Source organism: Myxocyprinus asiaticus, chromosome 2, assembly GCF_019703515.2.
Source record: "Myxocyprinus asiaticus isolate MX2 ecotype Aquarium Trade chromosome 2, UBuf_Myxa_2, whole genome shotgun sequence".
NCBI lineage: Eukaryota > Metazoa > Chordata > Actinopteri > Cypriniformes > Catostomidae > Myxocyprinus > Myxocyprinus asiaticus.
The window spans coordinates 67,413,048-67,440,904 of NC_059345.1; the positions used below are offsets into that span (position 1 = coordinate 67,413,048).

Sequence of the window (27,857 nt, forward strand, 5' to 3'; positions counted from 1 at the left end):
CATCTGCTCTTGAAAGACTTTGCTGTGAAATGTTTCTATCTGTTAATATTGAGATCTTTTGATTGTTTCACTGTGACAAATGTGAGGAGACACGCGTGAGATTATTGGACTCCATTTGATCTGTTTGCTGTCCAGGAGAAACAACTGAGATGTTACAGTATGAAGAGAGCATTTAGAGAAGTAACGTTCAACGCTTCAGAGAACTCACTGCAACCCCAGGGGATTGTGGGAAATGCTCTCTTGGTACTCGACACGAGTGTGTGTGTGTGTTTATCTGGAGGGGGAGAATACGGCACAATCTGTTATTCTGTCACTCTACTGTTGGTATCAAGGTGCCAGTCCAGATGGTACAGCTACTGTTTCATATTTCACACATGTACACTTGCACCATAGACTTCCACTGTTCATTTGTATATGGTATATGTGGTTATATATATAATTATATCATTTGCTGCACGATCAATTGCAATTTCTAAACCACAGCAAGCTTATTGCAGCTTTATTAATTAATTCTCTGTTCTGATTGGTGCACACTTTTACACACTGACCAGATCTCGCTATTTTTAACACAGCACACAAAAAAGGAACCAGTGAGAGGACAGAACAGAAAAGAGTAAAGGGAAACTGATGCTTTCATCCATCACTCATGCAAAGACAACTGTTTCCCTCCTGAAAAGCATAAAAATGCAAAATGTGTGAATAAGGAAAAACAATTGTTTTCTGATTTCATTCTGATTCATGTGGGTTATTTAAATTATCATGTCCATTTTGCATTCGTACTGTATGAAAGAAATGTAACAATTCATTCCACAACAAAATATTACATTTGAGTTCAAATAGTACTGAAGAGTGAACAAATGACAAGAACTGAACAAATAAAAACAACAGAACAAAGATACAAAAGATGAAAACAGTGCCGAATCAAGTATTCAAGAAAGCATTCAGAGGTCATGAAATGTTACATAAAACTACTTAAATTACTGGACTTCCCTGTAATTATTCATTTTTTTAGAATTAAAAATAATTTAAAGCTACTAAATTTATCCAGACAATTAATTGTAAAATATATATATTTTTAACCTAGTCCTATATTCGGTATATTAAATAACCTTGCAATGATTGGCAATAATACTTCAATTATCAATATATTTTTAAGTTTATAAATTGAATTAAATGAAATTGAAATCATGAAAGGTTGATGGGAATTTGACAAGCAGTGACATCAGTGTGATGTGGATTACAGCACCTAAAATATACACTTTCCCTTTCATTCATGTACATTTGAACCTAAAATCTTAATGTTGAAGAAAGTTATTGTCCTTGTTATTCGTCAGCTCTTTCTCTCTCGGTCTATTTCATCATTCAGATATAGCACAGGTGACTGAATTCACTGGATGTGTGTCGTGATGAAATGACACGCTCTGGAATGCTGGAGATTTCTGGAATATTCCTGCAGGCCGTTCCATCTGCTCGCACCAATGACTCCGCTGGGAAACGTTCCGGTCGCGCATTACAGCCCAGATATGTGATTTCATTCTCATTCCTGATACTGTGAGGAGGTCAACACACACAACGTCCCGTATGACGACAATTCATTCAACCTCTGAACATATTTTTACATTTAATGTCATTTTCAGAGATAAGAAATGATGGCTCTGATTTTTACATCCGATACAACTACCGATTATTTATTGATTTATTTATTGTCATCTGAATTGGCCGATACCGCTTATTGAAGCTTTTTAGCAGTAGTTTTGGCTAGTTTTGTTGACAAAAATAACAGTGGGTTGGATCTTTGATTCTTTCCATGATCATATATGACTATAAGTGGATAGTTTCACAGACACACAGAATCAAACACACACAACTGAATGTCGATGAAATCATTGCTGTTAAACACCACACACACTTCCTGTCTTTCTGTCTTCTGGTGTCGGCAGAGTTTGATGTTTTGACGTTTCATCTGGATTAGAGGTCCTGTATCCTCATCCACTCTATAATCCCACAATAATCCATCACATAAACTGCTGGAGAGTTTACAAGAAAACTGTGTGTGTGTGTGTGTGTGTGTTCATGTGCTTTACGATCCCTCAAGAGACTCCAAACACTGATGCTTCTCAAATCTTTATACTGTAGGTCAAATTCAGATTAAACACACACACACACACACACACACACACACACACACTTCATGCCGGAAGCTGATCGCTCTCTACATCTCTACATCCGTCATATGCATTTGCCAGGATCTGATCATTTCTTAAAACATTCCGATCATTCCTGAATTAATACCAGCTGAAATCCAACACTTACTGCACTAACAGCTCCTTGCATCTGTCTAACCCCTGACTGCCTCCGCCCAACCAGTTTAAACCAGCGTGAGAGATGGAAAGATTGATAAAGGAATAAAGTGCAACAGTAAAAGTCCTGTTCATTTTCTCCATTGACAAATTTATTTTCAACAATAACTTCTAAAGCTTTGCAGACAGACCTTCACTGAGCTCTGATGTTGTTAACTGATGGTATATGCTTCTGTTGAAGCTATCAGGTCAACTTTATTTATAAAAAATTGGGTTAAACAGCACAATTCCAGTGAAGAACTACACTACCCATAATCCTCAAGAGAGATCCACCAATCAGAGAATCACGGAAAACAAACCGCGGCAAAAGAGCTCTGCAGCGACCGCAGGTCCAAAGAAGATTCTTAATATTTTGCAATAATCTTAAAAAACTTTTTTATACTTTTAATCAACTTTCAATTAATAGTTGTAAATATTTGTTAAATAGTTTTATCTCTAAATGGGTCAATGACGTGACACACATTTTTCCCCCCAGCTCTATTAAATGATTCAAAAATACATAAAAAGTGGAATTAAGTCGAATACACCTCTTCTATGATGAGTATATTTTCAATTCCCTATCTGTCACTCACTCGACATTGTGTCGATGTAGTGACACTAGGGGTCACTCTTGGGAGCCCCAAACACCTCTGATCTTTGAGAAAAGGCCAATGGGAATTGGCGAGTGGAATTTGCATGCCGCTCCCCCGGACATACGGGTATAAAAGGAGCTGGCTCACAAACACTCATTCAGATTTTTTCTTCAGAGCTGAGCGGTGTTGAATCAGCAAGTTCCACTGCCGTTCCATTCACCTCGCAAGTGTATGCTGTTAGAGATATGGCGCATTACAGCGGTTTCTTCTCCTTGTGCACGTTTAGTGCAGAGTACACCCCTGGGCGCTTTGACAGCTAAAAGAGTATATATTTTGATAAAGAGTATGTTTTCCTCTAAAAGAGTGCACACTGATGGAGACCGTCTTCTTAAAGATGCCTTTCTGTCTGTGTGTAGTTCCTGGATGCGGTCACTACCTCTCCACCTCTGACGGCCATGATTGCTGCCTCACGTGTCTGGGCCGTAGTCACGCTGAGAAAGCGTTCGTTGATGATTCATGTTCTTACTGCAAGAGCATGACCATGGCAACATTGTGGTCGCGGCTTTCCTTCTACCGGGGGAAAGCCACTCCAGCCACTCCCTGCCCCAGTCCTTCTGCCCATGGCACATGGCCGCGACAGTTAGTGCTGGGGCGATTTGGGGTACCCAATGGGAGTGGTTCCGCCGGGAGATCCCCCACGGACCTCCCATTCCCCAGTACGCTCGTTTGCCCCGGTCAAGTTCTGGGATGAGACAGGCAGCTCGCCCCAGGGCAAGTTTAATGTCTCGTTCGGGGCTCAAGAGCCAGATGAGCTCTCGATTGCAGCATCGGTGAGCGGGTTGGCACAGTCGGATGTGGAGGACTCGACTGGGTTCCCAACTTCGGGTGTGGTCGCCCAGTCTGAGGCCGACGCGGAACTGACGGCCACACTTGCCCGGGTTTCTGCGAGTGTCGGGCTGGAGTGGAACCCTCCACCCTGCCCTGAGCCCTCACGGCTTAATGACTGGTTCCTGGGTTCAGAGCGCCGCTCACGGCTGCGCCCCGCCCTGGTTCCATTCTACCCGGAGGTGCATGAGGAACTCACAATGTCATAGCAGGCACCTTTTACTGCCTGGACCCGACTCCTGGGTTCCTCCGCTCTCACTACCCTCGACGGTGGGACGGCCGGAGGTACACGGAGATTCCTCAGGTGGATAAGGCGGTTACTTGTGCCCGCAAAACGGCGCCACCTAGCAGAATCGCCTGAGATTCCCATCCAAGGCCTGTAAGTCTATGTTGTCTCTGACGGCCAAGGCTTACAGTGCCGCTGGACAGGCCACCTCCGCCCTGCATGCCATGGCCCTCCTGCAAGTACACCAGGCCAAGGCATTGAAAGCTGCACGAGGGTAGTCCTGACACGGGAGTGATGCAGGAGCTGCGCTTGGTGACAGACCTCACCCTACGGGCGACGAAGGTCACGGCGTGGGCTCTCAGGCAGGCGATGTCCACCTTGGTGGTCCAGAAGCACCACCTATGGCTTAACCTGGTTGAGATGAAGAACGCCAACAAGGTCCACTTTCTCGACGCCCCCATCTCCCAGACTGGCCTATTCGGTGACACTGTTGAGGACTTTGCCCAGAAGTTCTCAGCGGTTAAGAAGCAGACGGAGGCCATCGTTGGGTTGCGGCCAATCTTGGACCTGCGAGTGCTGAACCGGGCCCTGCACAGACTCCCATTCAAGATGCTGACTCAGAAGCACATTCTGTCATGCGTGCAGCTTCAAGATTGGTTCGCGGCGGTAGACCTGAAGGACGTGTACTTCCATGTCTCGGTTTTACCTCGGCACAGACCCTTTCTTCAGTTCGCTTTCGAGGGCCGGGCATATCAGTACAAGGTCCTCCCCATCAGTCTGTCCCTGTTGCCTCGCGTCTTTACAAAAGTCGCAAAGGCAGCCCTTGCCCCGCTAAGAGAGGTGGGCATCCGCATCCTCAATTATCTCTACGACTGGCTGATTCTAGCTCACTCTCGAGATCTGTTGTGTGCGCACAGGGACCTGGTGCTCAGGCACCTCAGCCGGTTGGGGCTTCGGGTCAACTGGGGAAAGAGCAAGCTCTCCCCGGTTCAGAGCATCTCTTTTCTCGGGATGGAGTTAGACTCAGTCACTATGATAGCGCGCCTCACAAACAAGCGCACGCAGTCCATGCGACATTAATGGGGCATTGGGGAGGCTACGTGCGGACCGGATGCTCTTGCTACTAGGTACGCAGTGGCTTGCCTGCACCTGCACCGCCAGTCCACGTAACACAGTTCAGCTGGTTGTGGCGTTTTGTATAGGGACCCCTAGTGTCACTACATCGACACAATGTCGAGTGAGTGACAGACAGGGAATGTCTTGGTTACTGTTGTAACCTCTGTTCCCTGATAGAGGGAATGAGGTCAAATCTCTTGCCACAACGCTGTACTACCCGCTGAAATGGCCAGGACCCTGCCTCGGCTCCTCAGCGCAAAACCTGAATGAGTGGTTGTGTGCCAGCACTTTTTATACCCGTATGTCTGGGGGAGTGGCATGCAAATTCCACTCGCCAATTCCCATTGGTCTTTTCTCAAAGATCAGAGGTGTTTGGGACTCCCAAGAGTGACCCCTAGTGTCACTACATCGACACAATGTCTCGTTCCCTCCATCAGGGAATGGAGGTTACAACAGTAACCAAGACGTTTCTGACACTCAAGACTGTGTGTGAAGTAAAAAAAAAAAAAAAAAAATCTGATATTTTGACATTTTTATGAAAAGGCACATTTTGTTCAGGTCATATGGTGTAACCTTTCTTATATTTTTGACTTAAAAATGTCAAATAAATATATATTTATAACAAAAATATATATTTTTACCTTGAAAAATGTGTTTGAAAACTTTTTTGAAATGAATGATTTAATTGTTTATACTCTCGTGTGTTCCAGGTGCAAGGAAAGTATTTTAATACTACACCACATGACATTTGTTAAGTCATTAAATCATTTTTTTCAAACAATTATGAAACCACACTGGGCACAAAGATGACATTTCTACGAAATTGAAAAAAATATTTAAACTGGATATTCAAAACATTTCTTATATTGAACACCTCGAACAACATTATTTGTCAATGACCCAGATCCGTTTCTGCCTCAAATCAAAGTTTGTGATGTTGTGATTCATCTCAGAACTGGCTGGTTTGGCCTAGAACACTTTATTGAAGAATGTTCGAAATCTCTTTGGAGAAAAATTAATGAGAAAAAAAAAAAACATCTTCCAGCACCAAGACAACTGAGAGAGTGGGCAGTCACTGTTATGCTCCATAAATGAGAGATTTTACAAAGATCCTCCAGAATAACGAATAAAGAGAGAGAGAGTTGTTAGATGTTCACTGTGCTGTGAGAAATCACCTCGCTTTATCCGTGTCTCTCTGTCCATCGACTCTCTTCCCAATAAACTGGATTTATAGGAGCCATAACCTTCCTCACTCATCCTCCCTGACTTTCTCTCTGTCTCTCGATGTCTTTATCTGGAGTTTTGTTGAAAACCCTTCATGAGGCTCACTTGAGGTCAGCTGATCTCTCTCTCTCTGGGTTAAAGGTCAAACAGTACAGTCTCGACCAAGAGGTCAGGGGTTCGGCTGATTAGCGCTGTCTCTGCTGGCTGATGTTGTAACTACACCATTTGGCTGCAAAAGGCATCTTTCTCGTTTGACGACCATTCAAAAGTAGCTGAATGTTCTGATGAACCTTTTTGTAAGACATAATTCAGTGTGATTTCCACAAAATCATGTTAAATAGTGGAATTCCTGGTGAAGAACTGCACTACCCATGATCCTGAAGGGATCCACCAATCAGAGAACTATGGCAAAAGAGCTCTGCAGCGACCGGCCTCTCCAATAAAGCATTGACAACCTTGTTGTAAGCAACACATAAATCAATAACATTTAATTATATTGAAGTAGATGTTTCATTAATGCAAAATGTATTTGTATTTTATGTATTTATATCCTTGTCTTTGGCGTTACAGCTCAGGATAGTCACTAGTGAAGAATTTAAGACAGCCAATCAGCAAAAATGAATCAGTAGTTCAGATTTGTACTGGTCCTGCCAACACTTTCACTGGCACCACCACTAATATGACATATTTTAATAAGTGTCAGAAAACAATATAGAGATTATATTACATAAAAGATGAATCTGTTAAAGGAAAAAAAAAATCAAACAATTGGCAATAATGGCTAGTAGTTTTATAGCTACTGTATAATGTTACAATTGTGTCCTCTTGTGGGCGCTGTGGATGTGTTTCGTTGAGGTTTCTATGATGACAGAATATTAGTTTCACAGTCAACTGTCCCTTTAAGTTTGCAATAAACTATCCAGGAATGCAAAATCTTTGGAACATTAGACAGCTCCGTCAACAGGCCCCGGGCCATCAGGAACATCCTTACTGTGGAGTCCCGGGAAGTGATCGAGCGCTTTTGGCTGTGATCTGGAGTCAGGCAGATTACAGACAGCCATGTCATTCCTGGCCCGATCATTCCCAGAACTCGCTTTCTCAAACAAGTCGGCGCCCCATAATTGCAGACTTGTTTTATATAGATTTCATTCTCTCTCTCATGTGGAATTTTCTTTCTGCAACCTTGACATTCCAGTGGATCCAGTCATGGACTTCTGAAAACATTCCTCTTTTTTTTCTCTCCCCTCCATTCCTTCCCTTTCGTATTTTTCCTTGATGTTTGGAATGTCGTGATTTACACGGCCCTCCGCACGGCTTGGGAAAATGTCCTTCATCCGAGCCAAATTCCCTCTTCCCGCAGAGGTCACGGAAAGTCTGTGAGAACAAAAACCTGAACACAAAACGTCAGATTCATGCTCTGGAAGAAATGAGTTTTTGCATTGATATTCCTTAATCTGACGGCAAATGTTTCCTTGTTTTAATGGCACGGGCACGCATGCCGTGGCAGCCGTTTAACCGCATGTGTGGGGGCACAACCGGATCGCATTTCAACCAAATATGCAACGCCCGGTTCAAACCCTCACCCCGAGAAAACTCTTCTCCAAACAGCAAATTACTTTGTCTTCGGCCGCAAATGTTTTTCAGCCGCTTGTTGCAGCAGAATTGGAAATCGAAGGCGTTTCCACGGCGTTAATTGTGGGATGTCGGACTGCAGTGACAAGCACTGATTGTTTGGGCATATGTGTATGAACACACACACACACACACACAGATCTGGAGCCAATGGACTGTAAGTGCTGATCAACTGCAAAACACACACACATTTTCATCACCTCACCGACTCACCCCTTTATTGGCTGCGCTGAACCCTTTTACAGACGATTTTAACGGTGAGTTCAGACACCCCTAGCGGCCACGAGAGAGAGAAATGGGTGCTCTTCATGACCGGACCATCATGTCATCTCAGAGTTTAGTGTAGTTTGTGACACAATAATCAGATAAATCCCTTTTTACAGATTATAATAAAGAAGGCAAGAGTGAAACATGCTCATGTCAATTAAACATCTGAATATGCCACAACAAGAAGAAAAGACCAATCAAACCTGACACTGTGTGTGTAATCTTACATGAGAAGCACTTAATTACACTCATATAACACTCACTGTAGAAAAGACAATCACATCTGTGAAATCAGCATGTTAAATCTTATTTCTAAACTCATTTAAATGTTTTACCTGCTCATCCTCATCATTTCTGTCCTCATCATCATGAACGTCAGTAATAAAATCCAAACGTGTCAGTGCTTTATCCCGTCGTGTGGTGTTGTCTGCGAGCTCAGAGCGCGTCTGACGGCGGAGCGGATCATCGCGGAGAGCGCGTGTGCCCGTGACTGAGCTCGAGCAGCACCGGGGAGAGAGAGAGAGAGAGAGAGAGAGAGAGAGAGAGAGAGAGAGAGAGAGAGAGAGAGAGAGAGAGAGAGAGAGAGAGAGAGAGAGAGAGCAGTGACGTCACCGACACCGAGTCCCGGTGCAGGAGCGCACGCTTTAAAGACACACGAGCACATAAGCAGATATAACGTGTATAAACGGATACGCAGTCATACTTTCATTATAAAATACATGTATTTAAATCATTATATTTGAATGCTTTTATTATTTATATTATTTATTTATAATTTTGTGGTTCAAATCTTTGTAATATGAAGAATTAAAACTGGTAATTTACACACACACATAATTCGAGCTTTAACATTGATCTTATTACAGCTATAAGCAGTTATTTTCGTATCAATTTTTATTGATACACTTGTGATATTTAAATCTATATTAAATGGATTAATAATGAAAGTTTGTATGTTTTGTTGATTCTTGAGCCGCTTTCTTTTGGTTAACTTTTCTGGCAATCCTCATTCAATAATATTATAAATGTCAATACATTTTTTTTTTTTTTTTAAACGAAATTCAAACTATAAGGGTTTTAAAAAAAGGGCAATACAATAATTTAATTTAAATAATAATAAAAAAAAATGAAATACTTTGGGGGTAATTATTGAGGTTTGTTTCTCACAACTCAAATTGTTGTTGTTTTCTGTCCTCGTGTACTGACAGTTAGTGAATCGTAAATTATCGTAAAGACTTCCAAAGTTTATTTGTGATATGTGAATCAATGATAAAGAAATTTAGATATTAAAGTGCTGTAAATGATTTTTTTCATGGAAAGGTATGCAAAAGATATTTCTACTCTCTGAAAGATATCAATGAAATAAGTGTTGTGAGATATCTCACCGGTCTCTGTGACAGCACTAGACTCTGTAAATAACAAACAAAAATGTGTCTGCGGACAATGACGCTTTCTGCCTGTCAATCATTTTGCACGTTCTCATAATATTGTAGTTTCAGCGAAATATTGAGGCTTAATGCCATATTTATGCCATGTTGTTCAACACTATTTTGCTGCTGTTGTTGTATTTGACAACCGTTTCTGCACGATGTCGGTCTCAATAAAGGTCATTTGGTATCTTTGGAGGGCGGGTTTTGGGGAAAGGGGGCGTGGCTAATCGAACAGCTCAGCTTGTAGAAATTCAAGAATGGCTAAAATCACTTACAGCACCTTTAATGAAACATATTTTAAAAACACTGTTAAAATGTTACCTTACAAACACAACTGCGGCTGTATCAGATGATAACACCGTGGTACGTTGATTGTAATTAATTATTACCATTTCTATGTGATATTATTTTTCTAAGCACTTAGCCTTATTCATATTGCCTGGCAAATGATAAAATGGGTGGGAAAATTCCCACAGACTTACACTGAAGAGGGGACTGAGCCATTTTTAGACCAGAATAAAGACACAGACACATTTTTTAAAAGCAAAAAAGAGCAAATCTTAAAGTCATACGAATTAAAACACAGATGTGAGTGACAGATGTCAAGTTTGTGTATGAGAATGTCAATCCCGCTGGTGGCCTGTTGGGTGCAGCAGAGATAATTTGTGGGTTTACAGGACAAGGCAGTTAAATGTGGTTCTGACCCAGTTTAAATCCATCAACAATGATTCTTATCTCACACAAATACTGATATATCAATAACACATTCATGTGTGAGTGTAAGTCAGATTGCACTGCATCATTAAATGCGCTGAAGGACGTCTGATTTGAGCAGCTGAATTTCTGCCCCGCAGGCGCCAGCACACAGCGAAGGTGTTCTGCTAAAACTTGCCCGCCTGACAGCGTCCAAAAACATTTTGTGCAGCCCACCGCTTCAGGACATGAGAACTCAAACCGCCAACAACAGACTGTCTGTGGGAAGATTCACCTGTCGGGCTGCCAAATCACGCACAGCGTCACATTTAATATCAGATGCATCAGGATACTGCAAGAGGTGCTTTTCAGAGTTTACAGAGCCCATGAAATTGCAGTTTTTTGGCAAAATGAACTGTTAGCAGATATATACACTTTTAAAAGTGTTTCTCTTCCAGGAAAACTGACCATAAATATTGATGACTCGTTGCACTGATGGGCATGTCTAATTATTTGCCCAATAAAATGCTCTCTAGAATGAAAATGTTCCCTGTCTACCATCACCTGCCTCTGACTAGCAATCATGGTTCATGGCTGTGATGTAAACTAAAGGAGCTATTTAAAAAGCCAAAACTTCAGTAGGATTTATGTGACAACAGGAAAGTAAAATACACATGACAAACCATTTCATGGGGTCGTTATAAATGAAATATCACTCTCAGAAAGCAAGAGAGATCATCCATCCATTTTCTAAAGTTGCTTATCCTATGCAGGGTCACGGGTAGTGCTGGAGCCTATCCCAGCTGTCTCGGGCAAAGACAGGGAAACACCATGGACAGGTGGTCAGTCCATCACAGGGCAAACACACACAGACATACACATTTACACACCCACTCACAATTAAGGGCAATTTTAGAGTCTCCAGTTCCCTTGACCTTCATGTCTTTGGACTGTGGGGGAAATACACACGGACATGAGGAGAACATGTAAACTCCACACAGAAAGACCCCGGTGACCCTCTTGCTGTGAGGTGACAGTGCTACCCACTGAGCCACTGTGCTGCCCCAAGAGATACCAGGGTTAGGAAAAATTCAGAATTTAAAGGGATAGTTCACCCAAAGGGTTAGGTCAGTATTAACAGATCAATATTTAAGTCCTTTTTACTATAAATCTCCACTTTCACTTTCAGATGTGAAAGTGAAACTAAACAGGCACCACATGTGTCTTTCAGATTTAAAAGTGAAAGTGGAGATTTAGAATAAAAAAATTACTTAAATATTGATCTGTTTCTCACCTACACCTATCACATCACTTCTGAAGACATGGATTAAACCACTGGAGTCTGATGGATTACTTTTATGCTGCCTTTATGTGATTTAGGAGCTTTAAAGTGCTTGTCACCATTGACTTGCATTGTATGAACCTACAGAGCTGAAATATTCTTCTAAAAATATTTATTTGTGTTCACCAGTAATGTAGCGACAGTAACGTCCCCCATTTTTTTCTTTAAAATTTCTTGAGTAAAACCATTAAAGCTACTCTTAAAATGAAATGTTCTCCAAAGAGTTACTCAAGTAAATGTAATGGAGTAAATGCAGTGCGTTATTACTCACTTTTGGTCGTGTGGGAGTGGGAAAGTTGGGATTTTCTTCTAGCTCCGACTTTCCGAGTTGGGGACGTGTAGATTTAAGGATCATGGCGGTAGCAAATTGGTAGGCTATTCGTAATAATTCAGTTTACTGAATTATTCCCAGAGGAATAAAGGAAAGGAAAAGAATAAATAAATCACATTTGCATAACAGCCCAGTAGTTGGCAATATGCACAAAGAATGCAAATCATCAAAAAACAGAAGAAGAAGAACTCTTGTGAATGTGCATAGAAGAGCTGATATTGATCTGTTGAGTAAATATGGATCTGTTTCTCACCTACTGCTATGATATCACTTCTAAAGACATGGATTAAACCACTGGAGTTTTATGGATTACTTTTATGCTGCCTTTATGTGCTTTTTGCAGATTCAAAGTTCTGGTCACCATCCACAAAAAAGTAATCCATACGACTCCAGTGTTAAAATCCATATTTTCAGAAGTGATATGATAGGTGTGAGTGAGAAACAGATCAATATTTAAGTCCTTTTTAACTACAAATCTCCACTTTTACCAGTCCTCCTATACGCGATCACAAGAGGACTGAGTTCTTATTCTTCTATTTTTAGCAATTCAAATTCTTTGTGCATATTGCCACCTACTGGGGAATGTTTATGTGGATTTTGGAGCTTCAAAGATGGACCAACAGAGCTTAAATATTCTTCTAAAAATCTTCATTTGTGTTCTGCAGAAGAAAAAAGTCATACACATCTGGGATGAGGGTGAGAAAATGATGAGAGTTTACATTTTTGGGTGAACTATCTCTTTAAGAATTATCTTTCTATCAGTTCATGAGTTCAACAGGGTGTTGAATCTAAATTTTAATTGAACTGTCCATGCCCAACAGGATGTTGATGTTGCAGTGCAATTTGAATCAAATGATCCATGCCTACAGGTAAGCAATTAAATTTAATTGGAATTGGCCACACCCCTCAGGATGTTGCAATTAAATATGACTGAAATTTAGCCACGTCAAACAGGGTGTTGCACACAACAGAGGAAATGCCTTCGTCTAACTAAGGCATTACTACATAATGCCTCAAATTTCTCTGAACTAAGTTGAATTTAAACATTTGACAGTAGTCAAAACTGATTTTTGGACCAATGGAACACAGAAATGACCCACTTCCCCTTTCAACTTTAATATGAATTACAATTCTGCATCCTGTTAGCAAACGTAACTCACATTCAGTATTTGAATTTAAAAGGTATTCTGTTCAGAATGACGCATAACCCTGATACAATCCCAGATGGACGTTACAGTGAGCAGCGTTACAAGTCGATTCTGATGGATTTTACGTGATCATCTTCAGGTGTCTGGAGGCTTTTACTGCGGTACAGTGATAAAGACCCTCAGTCTGCGTGAGAGAGGGATTTCTCAGCGTCTCCAGTAATAGAACTGGAGACGTGACTGGATTTACAGTGGGAATGTCGGGCTGGTCTCGTCTCTTGAAGCTCTCGGCTAATACAGTCGGGCCTCTCTGATGAATGAAACTGTGCTGGAATCTATCAGTCGCTGATATTATCTATCAGGAACGGATTCTGTCATTCTGCGCCTCTCGGAGGTCAATAATGGTAGACGTCTGGTGACGTGATTGATAGAGGTGAAGCATCAATACGAAAACTTGGCTTTGAGTCCAAGGAGAGGAGCACTGCTGTGGCACAGTTTGTTTTTATTTATTGTGATGTTTACCAAAGGCTGAAGCGTGTTAAATCACCACCTGTGCAGGTATACTTCTATGGATTTGAATCTGTGAGGATTAAAGTAATCCTGATGGGGAAGACATGGACTTTGGGCAAATACAAACACATTCACAGGTACAAGGGAACAGACAAAATGTTGAAATAGACGACGCGCTGTTGGATCTGTTTCACATAAAAACAAAAAATGCTTTCATTATTTACTCACCCTTATGTAGTTCCAAAACAGCATGCTGTTATTTGCCCTCAGAACACAAAAGGAAAAACTTTTGTCGAATCTTGACACAGCTCTTTTCCTTACAGCAACAGTTCATATTGACCACGTACGTCAAACTCCAAAAAGGACAAAAAACACTGTAAAACGACCATAAAAGTTTCCAATGCAACTCATGCACTATATTCCAAGCCTTCAGAAGTCTAACGATAGCTCTGTGAGACGAACAAACCAAAATTGTAATCATGCCTGTTTACATTTGATGCCAAAAACAGAGAATAGCCCAATGATTTTAAATCCCACATTAAGGCGGTTTTAGCATCGTATTGGTGCCCATGGAAACGCCCTCACTAACCTGTACTGTTTGATTGTACTTTTAAATATACTCTTATAAATATATGCTTTAATTAAAATAATGCAAAAAACAAAAAACTGTTTCATGGTAAATATTTATGCCGTACAGCCTTATTTCCGAGTCATGCTGTAGGATCATAAGAGTGCCGTGGCCGTGAGGTATCACCCACGCAGAGAGACTAATAGCTCCAGTAATGAAGAGTCGTTTGACTGCGTGATTCATTCAAACATCTTTATAGCTGTGTCTGTAAAGACAGGCAGTATATCAGTCGAGTCACTCAGCGTGGCCTTGTTCTTTCTCTCAGAACACAACTGGACTCAAGGGCTGGTGCGAAACTTTAGATCCAGAACCCAGAAAAACTTTAAATCAAACCAAAACTGTGGAGTTCTAAGCCACGATTCCTGAATTACAGAAAATTCATGCAATCGAACTGCTTACATACTGTATACTGAAATACACATATATACTGGATATATATATTTTGTGGTGAAGTAAATATAGCAGAAAAGATTAAGGGCTTTTTACATTGAATCATTTAAAGTCACAACTTGAAAAATATTAAGTAAATTCTACATTTGTACTCAATTTAAACTCTAGCTTATAAATAAATATTATTCATGATTGTTTGTTATCTTTACAATGCATCATCATGTATCAATCCTACAGCAGAAAACCTTGTCATATTTATTTGCTGATCACTTTTTGAAGCTGGTTTTCCCGGCATGCACCGGGCTTGAATAATTAATGAGCTTGCATGGTTTCTAATGAAATGTTCCTTTAACATTTATTTAAAGGAGCTATATGTAAGATTGACAACAAGCATTTGAAATGGGTACTGCAGTCCAAATTCAAAATATTGGAGAGTTGTTTGCCGCGCCCCAGACTCCAAGCTCATGCGGGTTGCCAGAATGTTGATGGATGGCGAGGCTTTTTAGGTCAGGTGGAATCTGTTATCTCTGATCCAGTTCGTTTGCTGGCTTCCATGGCTGCAGCACGCAGTGTTGTTTGCCTGCATACTTGTCCAAAATCTGGCAACCCGGCGGTGTCCGAATACTATTGGTGAGTGGGCAGTGGGTGGGATCACACAGACATAAACATAAGCAGAAATTCCTGCCCAGAATGGAAACTTCAAAGTAGAATATACTGGCTATAGCATTGTTATCGGAGAAACCAGTATTTCAGCTTAGCATGTTTCCTAATTCTCTGAAAATATATTATGATCATTTTATGATTTAGTACAGTAAAAACATTACATATAGCACCTTTAAGTACCACGTACATCAGATTTGTAAGTAAAAGTTTCCGTATTAACTAATATGTTCAAATGTACTTGCTTTGATTTTATTGCATGAAGTAGATTTTACTTGATTTGAAACCATTAAAATTTAATTAGAAAAACTTGTGGTTGATAATTGCTTAACAAAATGATTCACTGTTTCGAAGCGCTCGAAACAACTCACGCTGAGGAGCTTTTTTTTTTTACTGTAATTATTTACTGTATTCATCATATATTCTTCATGGTAGTCTATGATATCCTGGAATAAACAGATCTGAATCTTTGCAGAATAAGTAGACCTTGTAATTGAGAGATCACTGCAAATTCGCCACAGGTAATTTTCACATGCAAATGAGCTTTGCGGCAAACTTGCAGCAAATTGTCCATTGTTGCCAGAGGTTCACCACTACCGGTGAAGAGCTGCAAACTTCTGGCAAACATCTGCGGCGGATCAAAAGCTCATTTGCATGTGAAAATAACAAGCGGCAAATCTGCGGCAAGTTTAGATTTTTTTGTAAGTGTTTTTATGATTACAGTTTTAAAATGAGTTTTCATTGTAAAACAACACTTTGTTTTACAGACAATAAACATGTTTTGAACGGAACGTTATGGTGATTATTTGCACAGATGTGAAATACTTTAAATTGCTGGACAAATGCGTTGACCACTACATTATGCAGCATTTGAAAGAGCGCAAAATTAGGTTTACATCACAGAATAAAGAGTGTGTAACATCTTATTGTGTACAATAATTCAAATTCCAGATTCACTTCATGGACTGTAAAACAAATAGATCTCTTTCAATATCACAAAATATCTATGTCTCTCTCAAAGTGATTCTCATAAACAAAACATTTATATTTTATTTGTATTTTCCTCAAGGTGATTGACAGGGAATTTAAAGAGACTGAATTTAAATCAGCAACTCTTGTTTGAATCAGTCGGATTTATTAGACCTTAGTTATCCCATAACTGTCTTGAGATCAGTTACAGCCGTCATTCAACACTGAGTTTTTACTATGGGATCAACGCCCCAGTAATCATGCGACTTTGGCCAGTTTGAGACGCACTCTGATGCACTGGTTGAAACAAATTATTTATAAAGGTTTCAAAGCGTCAATGAGGAAATCTTACTCATGTTTTTCAGTTGTAGTATGTTAGTATGTCACTCATGTGTCACTTCATAGCAGATTGTAGGTATGATGGTTATAATACCAGACAGATATGAGTGAAATATGTGCTGTGAGAAATCACTCTCTGTAAACAGCAAACACTGTTGGGACACTATTGTCCAATCAGAATAGTTTGAGGGCGTCATTTTCAGCATTCTGGTTTGATGTTTACAAACAGAATGTTCCAGTCTGTTTAACATAATTCATATCCGTACGACCTTATCTCAGACAATCTGACCCTTCATAGATATAACCTTCATTTCCAAAACGATGAGGAGATTTAATCAATGAACGCAGCCGTTCAAGCGGCCTTTATAAAATTAATTTGACACAGAACACGGCCCCACCTGGATGTGTATCTCAGGAGGATGTGAGGCGTGTTGGTGCTCTACCTCAGCTGCAGAAAAGCCTTCAGGGACAAGTGTCGAGTTATTTAAGAAACCGACACCTAAAACTGACATACTGTTCATGTACAATCCTGCGCTGTGATATCAAATGTCCTTTCTCACGAAGCAGCATTATTAAGCGCATTCCTTGAATACCGTACACGTTGATCCTTTCACTGACCACGTCTGTAGAATTAGATGTATTTTAATTACTTAATAATGTCTACATTTTAACAGTTGTATCTGTATGAAACAAAGGGGCCATAAACTCTTTGATCAAAGGAGAACCATTGTAACAGTTGCATTTAGGGTACACTTAACACTATTGTTCTTTAGGTATAAAGGTCTGTCTCAGTTTGGGTTAAGATTCAGAAGAGCTTTGCTACACGATCATCATCAGTAAACTCTTTTCCCCATAAGCACTCGGTCTGGCTTACTCTTCTTTATGTATTAGAGGAACTCTAATACAGTGGCGAGCCACCTGATAGCTGGTCAACCGAAAACAAGGAGATCTAACAAAACATAAAAAAGTGCCTCAATTTATTCCTATATTAGCAGATAGTTTCAGCTAATCATCCAATCATATTTATGTATTACTGTTTTGAACTCTGTTTTAGCTGTTTTTGCACTTATTCATAAATAATATAAATAGTCTTATATTTTGCTTTGCATTTATAAAGTTCCAAATAAAAAGAGAAAATAATCATTTTTATAGTATTTAATTGACTGGCTTATCCAAAAATAATCATTACTATAAATTACTTAATATAAAATTCCAGCAAAAAATAACTATATTATGATATATATTATTCTGATAGAAAATGATTCATATTGTGATACAAGTAATTTTCCCACTTCAAATGTGCATATAAAAAGATTACACACATACTCTAAAATCTGATAGAAACTCATGAGCAAACTTTTCATATTAACAATAGCATTGTTAGACTCATAAAACACTTATTCTCAAGGCAAGAATTGACTGGCATCAGCAAATGTGTGGGCGATAAACGTGGACAGTAACGATTAGCGGTTTAAAATGACATTTTTCTGAGAAGCAGTGCAGGCTAAATCATTAGGATTAATCAAATGACCCAGAATGGAAATCGATTTAAAGATTTTATCTAATGAGAATATTAGCTGAAACATCCAAAAGCCTGGCTAATTAGAAATGAACTGTCTCTGCCAAACTAATGCTAATTAGCCCATGTTTCTAAACGAAGCTAATGCTAAAGCCGCAACATTCACAAATGCTACCTAATATTAATGCTAAAAGTGACTAACTAAGGATGCTGTTTGGAGAAAGTCGCCAAAACTCAAGTGGCTAAACCAAAGCTAGATGCTCTGTGGCTAATGCTAACAGTGCTACACTGAAGGATTTGATGGTGAGATAACACAGAAGACTGGTTTAAGGCTAGTCATCTGTGTCAATCATTACCAAAGTCATAAGATGTATATTTGGCTCATTCTATAATTGGGGGTACATTTCATGTCAACCAAAAAGTACAAAAACAAAGTGCTTACTGAATAAACAACTACTGGTTTAAGTTAATATACTGTATTTATTCAATGTAACATATCTACTAGTTGCAAAGCTTAAGCAAGGATGTTTTTACCTAGTGAGTTTGTCAGCTATGTTATGGAAAAACTGCATGCCATTACAGACACTGATTAAATGCTGCACTTCAAGTAAGGCACATAATTAAGGGTTCTTTTGTCTATTCTGCCATATGTGCAATAATTCTTTTGACCCTAAAACAGGCAACGTACACCACATGATACATACACTTTAGTTTCTTATAGGGGGTTTGAGAAACAGTTTCTCACCCAATCTATCATTTATCATAGTTGGATCTGTTTTGAGTATGTGGATCACCAGAATGGTTCAAATTTTCTGTGATCGTTAAGTTAGACTGACCTAAAACCAACATGGCCACCCATGGTGCAGGACATGCTGACATTGTGATAATTAATTGTACTGTATATTAATCTGACTTTTCTTCAGTAAAACAAACAAACAAACAAACAAACAATAAAACTGCTAATATTAATTGAGAACATTGTCTTAAAGGAATAGTTCACCCAAAAATGAAAATTTGCTGATCTTGGAGTTCATAATTTACTCCAAGATGTATTTCAAGCTCACGTCTTCCCTCTCATGAGCGCACGTCACTGAGATGTACATTTGTAGTTAAAAAGTATATAAGTATTGTTTTGTTTCTCAAAATAATCAATCGTTTGAGTTCAGAAGAACTTTATTTGTCGTCTGGAGTCATGTGGATTATTTTGATGCACCCTAAATATGCATTTTGGACCGTCAAAAAATGGAGGACATTCACTTGCATTGTTTAAAGGAGGAGGCCTGATATGAAATCCTAAAAGTCTTAAATTCTGTTTTGATGAAGAAAGAAACTCAGATATATCTTGGATGGCCTGAGGGTGAGTAAATTATCAGCAAATTTTCACTTTTGGGTGAACTATTCCTTTAAGATGCGGAAGAATAATATTAAGTCATATGTTGTTCATGCTTTTATTTAGCACATTTTGAAGTGTAGGGTTAGTGTAGGGTTAAATCCTGAGATATGTTGCCAGATTAAGGGAAGAAAAAGGGTAAATCCACAATATTACACGTACAAATTTATTACACTTACACATGTCATACATGCAACCTTAAAGCTCAACTGCTCTCAGTTTTGTTACACACAGTGCTGGGTAGTAACAGATTACATGTAATCTGGATTATGTAATCAGATTACAAAAATCAAGTACTTGTAATTGGATTAAATTGAATTTTAAAATATTCGTAATCAGACTACAGTACTTTTAATGATTACATGATTACACATTAAGAAGGCAATGGCAGTATATGTTTGGCAAACAAAATAGCAAGCTCTCTAAACAGAGAGGACTTGTGAAGAGAGAGACGTTATGTCTAGGTTGTGAAACCTTGTGAATGTGTTATGAGAAGACCATCCAGCTGCAAAACATATGTCTTGTCATCCATGCCCATGAGAAATCCATGCCTCTAGTTGAGTGTGCTTTAACACCAATTGGGCAAATCTAACTCTGCATCTCCTAAGCCAGGGCAAATGCATCAACGATCCAGTGAGAAAGTTTTTGCTTGGAGACGGACATTCCTTTTGTGCGTCCTCCATAGCACGCAAAAAGCTGGTCAGACAGTCTGAATTGGCAGGTGTGCTCAACGTATGCGTGTAGCGCCCCCACAGGACATAACAAATGCAAGGATTGCTCCTCATCCGAATTAAATGGAAGAGGAAAGAAAGCTTGAAGGTGAATCACCTGCGCTCTGAAGGGTTTGACAGTGGCTTTAGAAAGTCCGGGGCCAAACTCCAGACATGAATTGTCAATTGATAGCGCATGTATGTCACCGACCCGTTTAACTGAGGCCAGAGCCAGCAGTAGTATGGTCTTAATCGAGAGCATGCGCAAATCAACAGAGTCCAAAGGCTCGAAGGGGGGCCATGCAAACACTTTTAGGACCACAGTTAGTTCCCAAGTCGGGACTGTAGCCGGCCGAGTTGGATTTAATCGTCTTGCTCCTTTAAGGAACTTTATGATTAAATCATGCATGCCTATAGTGGTGCCTGCTTCAGGTGCATGATACGCAGATATTGTTGCCACATAAACTTGGAGCGTTGATGGGGTGAGTCCTGCGTCTAATAGCTCTTGAAGAAATATGAGAATTTCATGTATGGGGCAGTTTACTGGGTCTTTGCCATGTGAAAGACACCAATCAGTGAACACATTCCATTTTAATGTGTAGAGGCATTTCGTGAACAGCATTCTGGCCTGTAAAATGGTGTGCATGACTGAATGAGTCAGTTCTGGCGCATTTAACGCGCTCCGTTCAGGGGCCACACATGCAGGTTCCACAGCTTGGGCTGAGGATACCAGATTGTGCCTTGCGCCTGAGAGAGGAGATCCCTCGTCATCGGTATTTCCCATGGCGAGCTGTATAACATCTCTGTCATTTCTGGAAACCATGGCTGACTGGGCCATTTTGCCGCAATTAACAGAACTGTTTCCATGTCCACTCTGACTTTGCTGATGACAGAATGAAGGAGGCACACCAGGGGAAGTGCATACTTGCATTTCGCTAGCCATATGTAGGCCAGCTTGTCATGGCGAAATATACACACCAATACTGTTGTGTTGTCCGAACGAATCAGAATGTGTTGATTCAAAATATCGGAATGAAAATCTCTCAAAGCTAGAAAGACAGCCAGTAGCTCTAGGCGGTTGACATGTCACAGCTGTTTCGTACCTGTTTCCAAGTGTCGAAAGTCGGGCATCTATTACACGCCTCACACCAACCTGTGTTGGATGCATTTGTGGTCAGCACTTTCTTTCTGAAAACTTGATCCAGCATAACACCCTGTTGGTAGAAGGCTGGCGCTGTCCATGGTGCTAGAGAAGCCAGACAGTGGTAAGTTATCGCGATGCACATGAAAATGTAATGACTTCAGTCATAATGTTTTTTCAGATTGAACTGAAACAGACCGAAGAATGGTCTGTATGTGCTCGTTCATGAGGTGCGCACGCATGAACTCCTAAAATGGAGATTTACTGGCTGGGGAAAAGTGTGCTTTTCGCCAGTTGACATTAGACCAGATTTTCCATATGGCAAAGCAGCAAGTGTTCACTCAGTAGTGCCTCTGTTTGGCTAGTAATAACCAATCACTGAGGTAATTCAAAACACACACACCGTTCATTTTCAATGGGGCGAGCGCCGCATCGATACATTTCATGAATGTGCCGGGAGCCAGAGACAGACTGAAATGAAGGTCTTTAAATTGATACGCAGTTCCCTGAAACGCGAATCTAAAAAGCCGTCTGTAACGCATTGCAATTGGTACATAAAGTAAGCATCCTTCAGCTCTATTGATGCAAATCAGTCCTGAGGACGGATGTGCGATAAGATCTGTTTCTGAGTTAACATTTTGAATGGTCATGATGCGAGTGCGCAATTTAAGCGTCTCAGAACTAGAATGGGCAGGCCCGCCATCCTTCTCCAGAACAAGGAATTAACAACTCTAAATCCCACTGTATGTGTCGCAGTCTGTGCATGCAACACCGGCATATCGTGTGGTTAGACCACAGATTGTGCTTGATCATTGTAAACACCAGCTCTGACACGCCCGTGAGGACTTGCCATGCATTTGCGCAGCGGGACAGCAGGCTTATTAATTCATATGATACAACCCCTATCGCTTACTTTACAAGAAGATTGTGTATTTCGGCTCATAACACTGGTGCGTCTTCGGACGGAACTGTGGAAGACAGAACACCGTTGAAATGGGGCGGCAGACGTGCAAACTGGATCATATAACCATGTTCGATAATTTTTTAGCACCCAGTTGGAATGCCAGTAAGAGCTCCCCGTCGGCACAGGGCTTGCGCTCAGGTGGCTGTCTTCATTTGGGCCACGGCTTGCATGGCTTTACCAGCGGCTAGGCGGCGACATTTGGTCATGCTGAGGCAGCTGGTGTGGAGTTTTTAGCCGGGTGCTGGCCTGAGACAGAGCGGGAGCAAGCCAGTCGTGATGAGGTACTGCTCCGTTTTGGCATAAAATAGCCTGTTACTGTTGCTGAGTTGTGACGTAGCACTCAGCAATTGTATTCACAGAGCCTCCAAAAAGGCCGGCTGGAGACACCGGAGCATCAAATAGAGTGGCATTTCCCACATCACGCATTTCCATGAGGGTCAGCCAGATGTGATGATCCAAAAACACCAGGATGCTCATTGACTTGCCAATGGTCTGTGCAGTACTTAAGTCCAAATTATATAAAAAGTGACATGAAATGATTTTTTGCTAATCATTTTCCACTCGCCTGTTTTAGGGTTAAAATAATTGTAAGAATTGTATGTTTTGGCAGATACTCATGTAATATTTTCAGCACGGTCAATATAATTTTTAAGAGATGTTATGCAAAACTCCAAACATTGTGGATGTAAAATATACCTTGAAGGATATAAGAAGCAGCATTCTTGTTATTTTGAGAATGTAAGAAAAAAATCATCTGCAACATAGTTGACATTAGAAGTTGAAAAAGCAATATCCTGCTTTTTGCACAAAATATAATAACACCATTTACATAAAAAGAGCTCTTTTTTAACTTGCATTCACACGTATGAATGCACATATGCTCGAGGGCACACACACCCTCAGTGTCCTCTGAAACATACAGGCTCAAATTATGACAAAAAAAACGGATCTATGGAAAATAATTCATTATTATCGGTGGACACAGTAGGGTCATGTCAACTATGTTACCCAATAGTTTGTCCTCAATGGAAACTTAGTTGACATGTAACATAGTTGGTATTTCCCCATTTTCACTCATAATTTCAATGGTAGACCTTGCCAGGCCAACCACATGTCATTTTCTTGATCAGATTAACCTCAAATTTGAATATATATTTTTGTTAAAATCATAAAAATATTGCAAACCATAACAATATACCCAAAATAGTTGACGGTCAATTAATTTACTCCTGACAATATGCTATTGTAGTTAAAATACAAAAAAAAAAAAGTGAAAGGACACTCACTATTGTGTGTTTAAAATATATAATTGTCATCCAAGGACATTAAATGCACCCTAAATTATAGTTGTGCAGTCTGCCTTGGCTTTAGCACAAGATCTCATCCAGTTCATATCGTACAATCTGACACAAAAAAAGTTGTAAATGACAGCACAGTGTACACCCGGCTTAACACATGGGATCTAATTTTTAAATAACTGCGTGAACTCAAGAAACACCGTTCAGTTTGGGTCAGTCCCTGAGCTCATGTTTTAATTGGCTCTCTTGGGTGTTTGGTTTTGTCTGTCACATGTTCGTCGGTATTCTAATGTACTCTATCCAGCGGTAGATGCAAGCGATTGACAGTTGCTACAGTGACAGCAGCAGTCGTCGAGGAGACAGGATCACCATGCGTAACAAGAGGCAGTCACTTGTCTTCGTGAAGACAGAAATTTTAAAGAGCGGTGGTTTCCGAGTGCAAGTCAGCCTGACAGCTTTTGGGCCTGCAGTGACGGGCCCAAAACACGAGAGAAATATGGAGAAATGAATAATAATGTTGTGGGTGCTACCTACACACTAGAGAAAGCTCTGATGGAGTGTTTAACACAAAGATATGAGTACTATTTTGATGGTGTGAAAAAGGCGTGCCAAAGAAATACTGCTACTATTATCAATAGAAATTATAAACAATCTTGGGCTGTCGATTTGACACGATAATTTAGTGCAATTAATTAAATGCAAAGTAATGTGCTAACAAAAATGTACAGAATTAATCATGCCCCTAAATTGTGCATAAATTCCGTAATAAGGAATGATGCTACAGCCTTAATGTTTTGGTGAATCTGTGGCAGTAGGGGGCAGTCAGCGTGACTCCAGCTGTACAGGCAACACAAAGTGCAGGCATTATATTATATACTATTTCGATTTATAAAGCAACATTTTGTATTGTCTAAATGCCTTACTTGTGTGCTGCCATATGATGTCATGTATTTGAATGATCTGCATAATAATATCTATATATATATATATATATATATATATATATATATATATATATATATATATATATATATTCATTTTATAATTATAATTTAATTATTGTGTATTTAATTATTGTGTATCCTTTAAAGGATATAATAAAGGATATATGTGATTAAATCGATTAATTAATTGGCATATCATGTACATTTTAATTGACTGACAGCCCTAATACAATCATCTTTTACATGAAATTCAGTTTCTTTGTGTTTTCCATGGTAATAGCACAACGTTAATTGTGCTAGGCAACTAGCGCAGTTTTATGAATTAATTAACATAGAAATGAGGCATGTTTGCACTGAAAATAATGACAAAGACTTATTTTAATATGACAGCACCATTTCAGTCCTTGTTGCGCCTGGTTTAACTGGATTGCGGGTTAAATAATTGCCATCATATCATCATGATGGCACCGCGGATGGCTGCCTTGGTGTGGAGCTCCTCAGTTCTTTTGTTGTTTTGTTTGTTTGTCCTGTGTTTAGTAATCTTTTCCCAGTCAGTTTTAACAGAGATGAACTGCTGAACATTCGACAGCATGTACCAGACAATCTTTTCCCGGTTTTTGAATATTCAGACGTTTTGCTTGACATTTTAGTTGGAGGCGCGGCTTTGTTATTCAGGAGACGCAGGCGAGGAAGATGAGCCAGTGCGCTGGTCAAACTCCGTCAGCATGGATTTTGAACAGTGCTGCCGAGTATTCACTTAGCGAATCTCCGTTCTCTTCCTAACAAAATGGACGAACTACATCTCCTCACCCGCATAAACAAGGACTTTTCAACCTCTGCTGCCTTGTGCTTCACAGAAACCTGGCTGAGTGAAGCCATTCCGGACAGCGCGTTGCATCTGCCTGGCTTCCAGCTGTTCAGAGCGGATCGCATCGTGGAGTTAACGGGGAAAACAAGAGGCGGTGGAACATGCTTTTATATCAGTGGAAGTTGGTGTACAGATGTAACAACGTTAAAGAAGATGTGCTGTCCTAATTTGGAAGCGCTCTTTATTAACTGTAAGCCTTTCTACTCGCCATGGGAGTTTTCCTCGTTTATTCTGGTGAGTGTGTATATCGCACCAAACGCGTGTTTGAACACAGCGCTGCAACAGCTGGCTGATCAGATCACAGACATGGAATAACAATACCCAGACTCAGTTATTATTATTCTTGGGGATTTTAACAAAGCAAATCTCACACGTGAACTGCCCAAATACAAACAGCACATCACATGCCCCACCAGAGACAGGAACATACTGGATCATTGTTACACAACAATAAAGGATGCATATTGCTCTGTCCCTAGAGCAGCTTTGGGACTCTCTGATCCCTGTCTGGTTCATCTTCTTCCAACCTACAGACAGAAATTAAAATCAACCAAGCCAGTAGTAAGGACTGTAAAGAGATGGACCAATGAAGCAGAGTGGGAACTACAAGCCTGCTTCGATTGCACGGATTGGAGTGTTTTTGAGGCTGCAGCCACAGACCTGGACGAGCTCACAGATACTGTTACATCATGTATCAGTTTCTGTGAGGATATGTGCATTCCTACTAGGAGTTATTTAAACAAACCGTGGTTTACAGCAGAGCTCAGGCAGCTTCGTCAGGCCAGTGGGGATAAAGTCTTCTACAATCAGGCCAGGAACACACTGAACAGGGAAATCAGAGTGGTTAAAAGGAGATACTCTGAGAAGCTGAAAAACAAATTTTCAGCAAAGACCCTGCAACAGTGTGGAGTGGCATGAATCAACTCACAAATTACAGGACTCCTACCCCCAACCCTGTAGGGAACCAACAACTGGCTGACGACCTGAATGTGTTCTACTGCTGATTTGAAAGGCCCAGTCTCACACCCCACACCCACTCTGACCTTCACTTCACACAAACACCAACACCTCCTGCAACCCCCCTCCTCCCCCCTACTGCTACTCAACCTGCACTTAAGATCTGTGAAGATGAAGTGAGCCACGTCTTTCGGAAACAAAAGACAAGAAAGGCTTCAGACCCTGATGGCGTCTCACCAGCGTGTCTTCGATCATGTGCTAACCAGCTGGCCCCCATCTTCACACAGATCTTCAATAGATCACTGGAGCAGTGTGAAGTCCCATGCTGCTTCAAACGCTCAATCATTATTCCTGTCCCAAAGAAACCAAAAATCACAGGACTTAATGTCTACAGACCTGTCGCTCTGACGTCTGTGGTCATGAAATAATTTGAGAGACTGGTGTTGGCCCACCTGAAGAACATCACTGGACCCTTCCTAGATCCCCTTCAATTTGCTTATCGAGCAAACAGGTCTGTGGATGATGCAGTCAACATAGGATTGCATCATATCCTGCAACATCTGGACAGACCAGGGACATATGCAAGGATCCTTTTTGTGGACTTCAGTTCAGCTTTCAACACCATCATCCCAGCTATACTCCAGAATAAATTACACCAACTCTCTGTTCCCATGTCTATCTGTCAGTGGATTACCAGCTTTCTGACAGACAGGCAGCAGCTTGTGAGACAGGGGAAACTCACTTCTAGCACCTGTACAATCAGCACTTGTGCCCCCCAGGGATGTGTGCTCTCCCCACTACTCTTCTCCCTCTACACCAATGACTGCATCGCCAAGGACCCCTCTGTCAAGCTCCTGAAGTTTGCAGACAAAACCACTGTCAACGGCCTCATCCGAGATGACGATGAGTCTGCATACAGAAGGGAGGTTGAACAGCTGGCTGTCTGGTGTAGTCAAAACTACCTTGAGATGAACACACTCAAAACGGTGGAGATGATTGTGGACTTTAGGAGGAACACCCCAACACTGACACCCCCTCACCATTCTAAACAGCACTGTGGCAGCAGTGGAGTCATTTAGGTTCCTGGGCACTACCATCTCACAGGACCTGAAGTGGGAGACCCACATTGACTCCACTGTGAAAAAGGCCCAGCAGACGTTGTACTTCCTTCGCCAGCTGAGGAAATTCAACCTGCCACAGGTGCTGCTGATACAGTTTTACTCAACAGTTATTGAGTCTGTCCTCTGCAGGTCAGTATCTGTCTGGTTTGGTTCAGCTACCAAATCAGACATCAGAAGACTACAAAGGACAGTTCGGACTGCTGAGAGGATTATTGGTTGCCCCAAA

General features: G+C 40.7%; 1 protein-coding gene across 12 annotated transcripts in view; it reads right to left on the reverse strand.

Annotated features, from left to right (window-relative positions):
* Positions 1 to 27,857, reverse strand: part of LOC127454472 (receptor-type tyrosine-protein phosphatase delta-like) — a 590,598-nt gene that overhangs the window by 238,109 nt on the left and 324,632 nt on the right. The gene's annotated exons all lie outside the window — the stretch shown is intronic.